The following is a 6,637-nucleotide window of genomic DNA, read 5'->3' as shown; positions in this document are numbered from 1 at the left end:
GGCGCTTAGCGCCGGCGGACACCTGTTGGCTTCTCCGGCTCCGCCCAGCCGGGTGCTTAACGCCGGCCGACGCTTGTTGGCTTTGCCAGGCCCCGCCCGGCCGGGCGCTTAGCGCCGGGCCACGCCTCTTGGCTTCGCCATGCCCCGCCCGGCTGGGCGCTTAGCACCGGGCGACGCCTGTTGGCTTCCCCCGTCCGGCCCTATGGGTTTGCCGTGTAGCTCTGGGCAGACCTCCTTCTCCAGGCCCCGCTTGGAACCCTAGTCACATGAGCGGCCCGTAGATTTGTTTCCTTTGTAGATTTCTCCTCCTGGAGCTCGGGGCCTGCCCCCTGCCCACCTCCCCTCCCCCCCACCCCCCCAATGTGGGTGGACCCGGCCTCCCCTCCTGGTGCTGGGGAGACCAGGTCTCGTCGATCGGACCCGCAGCCCCGGGACCCAGTCCAGGCCCGCGAGCACGTCTTGGGCGGCCAGCCCGCACGTCTGGCAGCCCCGCACGCACCCGCCACACACGGCAGCTCGCACGCGCTGGTCCCCCCCTCTCCCCCCCCCCGCCCCGAAAGCTGGGACGTGAAGGCGAGTGACTTTCGGTCCCAGACGGCGGCGTCCCTTCTGGCTCCATGCCTGAGCGGCCGTCAGCGTCACCCCCTGCCGCGCGCTTCCCCAGCTCCAGCCCGCCCTGTCGCCACCCTGCCTGCAGCCCGCTCCCCATGCCACTGCCGGAGAGGGAAGGAGGGACTCTTTAGGAGCCGGCGGCGTTCCCGCCGCCTCCGTGCCAAAACGGCCAGCAGCATCCGCTCTCTAAGCCCGGCTCCCGGCCCTCGAAAGCCTGCCGTGCCCTTGCCCCACCTCCCACCTTGATTTCTGCATCTCTCACTCCCTCATCCGCCCGCCTCGCTTCCGTCCTGCCGCAGGCTTGACCGGGGCTGGGGGTAGGCAGGAAGGAACGCCATCGAACCGAGAGGCTCAGAGCGACCTGAACAGGATGCTTCTTCAAAAAGAGACAGTGCCAAGCATCCCGCCACCACCTCCAGACTGTCGCTGGCCCTACTTCTGCACCAGGCTCTCGGCCTGCTCGCCGAACACCCTGGCTGCCTCGGCACCCAAGTCCTCGCCCCCCTGCTGCTGCCGTCGCCGCCGTCCGAACTGGCTGATGGGACCCTGGGCAGGGGCGAGAAAAGTCTGAGGGTGGCGCCAGGGAGGCAGATGGTGGAGAGCAGGAGTGCCCCCAACCCTCGAGAGACAGGGCGACGGGAGGGAGGGGGACGGAGCGCATCTGCGGCAAGTGTGCGCGTCCATGCGCAGGCGTGCCTATGTCTGTGTGTGTCTGTCTGTGTCGATGAGTGTGCAGCTGTGGCCGTCCGCGGCAAAAAGAGAGGGGGGCGGCGGGGCTGTGAGTGGGTCTGAGAGTCCCTGTGTCTGCCTATCTCTCCGTGTGAACATGGGCCGGGGGCCGCCCGCTCCCTGCCAGCATCGGGCGCCTCGGCGCGGCGCCCCCGCGGCCCGCCGGAGCGGCGGCGGGGGCCGGGGACCTCGGCGGACCCTGAAAGAACCGGCCCGAAGGCGGCCGCCCGGCCCCGGCCCCGGCCCCGGCCCCGGCCGCCGGCCCCGGCCCCGGCCCCGGCCCCGGCCGCCGGCCCCGGCCCCGGCCCGGGCCCCCGCCCCGGCCCTCGCCGGCGGGCGGGGCTCGTCCCGCCGGGGCTCGCCCGCTGCCTGCCGGCCTCGGGCACCGGGGCGCGGCGCCCCCGCGGCCCCCCGAAGCGGCGGCGGGAGACGGGGACCTCGGCGGACCCCGAAAGAACCGGCCCGAAGGCGGCCGCCCGGTCCCCCCGGCCTCGGCCCCGGCCCCTCCTGGTGGGCGGGGCCAGTCGCGCCGGCGGCCATCGGCTTCGTTCCCTGTTCCTATGCACCTGCTTCCCCTCCCCGCTGTCTCCCTAGAGGTGCTCTGCTCTGGTGGGGCTGGGCGTGGTGCCCGGGGTGGGGTGGGGAGGGGCGTCCGTTTTGGTGCGTCAATGTGTGTGGGCTGGCCGAGCTAAGGGCACACGATCCTCCCGAGCGTGGCCGGCTGTGGTGTGGGCGCCCAAGAAAACGGAGTAAAATTCGCAAAGAATTTTTTTTTTCCCCAGGAAACTTCCTTGTTCCTAGCAGAAGAAAGATGTACTCGTTCAAAAATTAAAGGTTGAGTTTTGTCGAAAATACGTATTGGTCTTGAAACCGGGTTCTCAGGCGGGACAGGGCTGCTAGAGCCATACGGTTCCGGGGCGTTCCGGGGCTGTGGGGTTCCCCCGGCTCAGGGATGGCAGGAGGATGCCTTGTCTCCGGGGTCGGCTGCGGCCACCAGCGGTTGCCGGAGCCGTCAGCGTACTGTCCCGGCAGCGTCCGGCCAGAGGGCGAACAGGTCTACCCGGATCCGGGCTCGGCCGCGGCCGCCGGCCGTGCCACGAAACCGCCCGCGTGGCTCCCCTGGCGGCGCCCGGTCTCGGCGTGAACAGGTCTACCCGGCCCGGGGACGGCTCCGGGCGGACAGGTCTACCCGGATCCGGGCCCGGCCGCGGCCGCCGCCCGGCCCTCGCCGGCGGGCGGGGCTCGTCCCGCCGGGGCTCGCCCGCTGCCTGCCGGCCTCGGGCACCTGGGCGCGGCGCCCCCGCGGCCCCCCGAAGCGGCGGCGGGAGACGGGGACCTCGGCGGACCCCGAAAGAACCGGCCCGAAGGCGGCCGCCCGGTCCCCCCGGCCTCGGCCCCGGCCCCTCCTGGTGGGCGGGGCCAGTCGCGCCGGCGGCCATCGGCTTCGTTCCCTGTTCCTATGCACCTGCTTCCCCTCCCCGCTGTCTCCCTAGAGGTGCTCTGCTCTGGTGGGGCTGGGCGTGGTGCCCGGGGTGGGGTGGGGAGGGGCGTCCGTTTTGGTGCGTCAATGTGTGTGGGCTGGCCGAGCTAAGGGCACACGATCCTCCCGAGCGTGGCCGGCTGTGGTGTGGGCGCCCAAGAAAACGGAGTAAAATTCGCAAAGAATTTTTTTTTTCCCCAGGAAACTTCCTTGTTCCTAGCAGAAGAAAGATGTACTCGTTCAAAAATTAAAGGTTGAGTTTTGTCGAAAATACGTATTGGTCTTGAAACCGGGTTCTCAGGCGGGACAGGGCTGCTAGAGCCATACGGTTCCGGGGCGTTCCGGGGCTGTGGGGTTCCCCCGGCTCAGGGATGGCAGGAGGATGCCTTGTCTCCGGGGTCGGCTGCGGCCACCAGCGGTTGCCGGAGCCGTCAGCGTACTGTCCCGGCAGCGTCCGGCCAGAGGGCGAACAGGTCTACCCGGATCCGGGCTCGGCCGCGGCCGCCGGCCGTGCCACGAAACCGCCCGCGTGGCTCCCCTGGCGGCGCCCGGTCTCGGCGTGAACAGGTCTACCCGGCCCGGGGACGGCTCCGGGCGGACAGGTCTACCCGGATCCGGGCCCGGCCCCGGCCGCCGCCCGGCCCTCGCCGGCGGGCGGGGCTCGTCCCGCCGGGGCTCGCCCGCTGCCTGCCGGCCTCGGGCACCTGGGCGCGGCGCCCCCGCGGCCCCCCGAAGCGGCGGCGGGAGACGGGGACCTCGGCGGACCCCGAAAGAACCGGCCCGAAGGCGGCCGCCCGGTCCCCCCGGCCTCGGCCCCGGCCCCTCCTGGTGGGCGGGGCCAGTCGCGCCGGCGGCCATCGGCTTCGTTCCCTGTTCCTATGCACCTGCTTCCCCTCCCCGCTGTCTCCCTAGAGGTGCTCTGCTCTGGTGGGGCTGGGCGTGGTGCCCGGGGTGGGGTGGGGAGGGGCGTCCGTTTTGGTGCGTCAATGTGTGTGGGCTGGCCGAGCTAAGGGCACACGATCCTCCCGAGCGTGGCCGGCTGTGGTGTGGGCGCCCAAGAAAACGGAGTAAAATTCGCAAAGAATTTTTTTTTTCCCCAGGAAACTTCCTTGTTCCTAGCAGAAGAAAGATGTACTCGTTCAAAAATTAAAGGTTGAGTTTTGTCGAAAATACGTATTGGTCTTGAAACCGGGTTCTCAGGCGGGACAGGGCTGCTAGAGCCATACGGTTCCGGGGCGTTCCGGGGCTGTGGGGTTCCCCCGGCTCAGGGATGGCAGGAGGATGCCTTGTCTCCGGGGTCGGCTGCGGCCACCAGCGGTTGCCGGAGCCGTCAGCGTACTGTCCCGGCAGCGTCCGGCCAGAGGGCGAACAGGTCTACCCGGATCCGGGCTCGGCCGCGGCCGCCGGCCGTGCCACGAAACTGCCCGCGTGGCTCCCCTGGCGGCGCCCGGTCTCGGCGTGAACAGGTCTACCCGGCCCGGGGAAGGCTCCGGGCGGACAGGTCTACCCGGATCCGGGCCCGGCCGCGGCCGCCGGCCGCGCCCCGAAACCGTCGGCGTGGCGCCGCGGTGGTGCCCGGTCGCGGGGCGAACAGGTCTACCCAGCTCCGGCGGGACTTAGGCAAATTTCGGCAGGGGCCGGGTAGACCTGTTGCCCCACCCGTCCTGGAAGTTCACCAAGGGGTCGCTGTTTCTGGCTGCCTCCAGTTGCGTCATGGTAGGAGGCGGCGTGCGCCAGCGCACCGCCCCGGTCAAGTACGATTGGTTCTCTTGGAGGCGTCCGGGGCCTTGGACTCGTCTGTCCGTATTATGGGAGCGGGTGATGGGCCGTGTCCCCGCAGGCTGGCGGTGCCTGTGTCGAAGGTCGAGAGCGGCGGCCGCGCGCGCGGTTGCCAGAACGAAGAGTGTCGAATAAGCGGGATATGAGTCGCGTGGCTTTTATCCTGGTTTCACAGCCCCAGTTGATGGGAAAGGCCGAAAAAGAGAGAGACTGTGTGAGCCGCTTGTCGGCCTAGGTGGGGTGGCGAGAGACCCGTGAGTGTATCCTCCCTCCGACCCTGGCGGCTGCCGACTCCGTGCAGGGGGGCCGCAGGGGAAAGTCCGGTGGTGGCCGAGGCGGCGGCGCCTCGTTCCTTTTCTGCCCGGCCTTAAGCCGGTGCCCGCTCGGCGGGCTCGGTTTTCGGCTGTCAGTCTGGTGCGGTGGCTGGCAGCCGGTGGGGTGGACGCGGCCGGGGCGCGCTCTGTTTCGCGGAGCCCCGACGGGGCTTTTCCCGGCCCTTCCCTGAGAGCTCCGAGGATGGGCCCAGTTGGCCGAGGTGGCGGCGCCCCGTTCCCGGCTCCCGACCTGTGCTTGGTGTGTCGGCGGTGCCACGGGGACGCTCCGGTGGGGCGTGCGGCCTTGCCTCCGGCCTCGCCCGGTTGGCCGAGGGGCTCGGTGACGGGAGTCGCCCGATGTTGTGGCGGGGCGGCGGCGCCTCGCCCCCCCCCCCGCTGTGTGTTGAAGTCGTCCCCCTTCCTCGGCCCTAAGCTGGGGAACCCGCGTAGCGGGCGGGAAGGTCTCAGGGGCGGCGGCCGGCCTGCGGTGGCCGGCTGCCGAGAGCGGACCGGAAGCCCGACAAGAGAGAGCCCTGTGAGAATGCTTGCCGGCGAGGCGGCGGCGCCTCGCCCTTCCTTGTTTTCGGCCGGCATCGACTGAGCCGCGACGCTGGGGCGGCCCGTGGTGTCGGGCCTGTCCCGGCTGCCGTGGTTGCCGGTGGGCTGGGTTGCGAGAAGGTCCGCTGTTTCAGGCGTGTGTGCCGGCTTGTGCGGTTGCACTGGGGGGGTGCCTGCCCCGGCCTTACGCTGTTTGTTTTTTTTTTTTTTCTCGCGGCCTTAAGCCGCCGCGGCACGACGGAGAAGCGCGGCACAAAGGCGCGCGGGCCACGAACGCCGAAAGGGAGAGAGACGAGAAGGAGGCGTTCTTTGAGAGGTCGTTGGGATTAAAGGGGGGGGGAGTGAGAGGCGCGCGCCTCGCCCCCCAGGCCCGCGGCCCCCGTGGGTAGCACGGGGTTATGTGACGCGCGCTGTCGTGCCTTTTTTTTTTCCCCTCCGCTGTTTGCCGTTCCCCCTGGCTTTTCCGGAGGGAAAGCCGATCGCCGCGAGGCGGGCGAAAGCCGGTGGCCCGTGGGCATGGTCGGTGGCGCTTTCTCGCACGCTCGGAAGGGTTCCGTGGGGCCGGGAGCGTGGCCTGCCGTGGCCTCCTCCCGCCGTGGTCCCGTCCCGATGTTGTCTCGCTAATAAAAGGGAATCGTTGTCCGCAGCCGGGGTTGGGTGGCGGCACCTCCCCGCGCTTTCTCCGCTGTGACCGATGCGAAAGCTCTGCTGCAAAGTGGCGCTCGGGTGCGTCGGGGAGGCTCGGCGGCGCCAAGCCGTGGGGAGGGCCTCTCGGGGACGTGTCCCGCACGCGGAAAAGCAGCCCTGCTGCGTCCGTCTGCCCGCTGCCCGCCTGGAAGCGTGGTGTGGTGCGCGCTTTGGGCTGCCGATGTCCCAGGACCGAGGCCGCGGGGCCTTCTTTCGCTCCTCTTTTCTCGGCTGATCGATGAGGCTTTTCGGGTCGCGTCGGAAAGGGCCCCCGGCGGGCCGGCTCTTCCGGGGCTCTCTGTAATGGGGAAGCCACGGCGGAGTCCGGTGCTCGGGCAGGGCGGTCTCCTTTCCAATTCGCTTCCCGTCGCAGGTGAGGTGTCGCCGCTCCCGCTGCCGGGAGGGCGTCTTTACCGTCCGGGCTGTGTGACGGCCGCGTGGCCCCGCGAGCCCTCAGGTGTCCTTCAAACCATGCGAG

The sequence above is a fragment of the Aphelocoma coerulescens genome, unplaced genomic scaffold (assembly GCF_041296385.1).
Source record: "Aphelocoma coerulescens isolate FSJ_1873_10779 unplaced genomic scaffold, UR_Acoe_1.0 HiC_scaffold_650, whole genome shotgun sequence".
Lineage (NCBI taxonomy): Eukaryota > Metazoa > Chordata > Aves > Passeriformes > Corvidae > Aphelocoma > Aphelocoma coerulescens.
The sequence above is the reverse complement of the archived record's forward strand: the minus strand, read 5'-3'. Positions refer to the sequence as shown.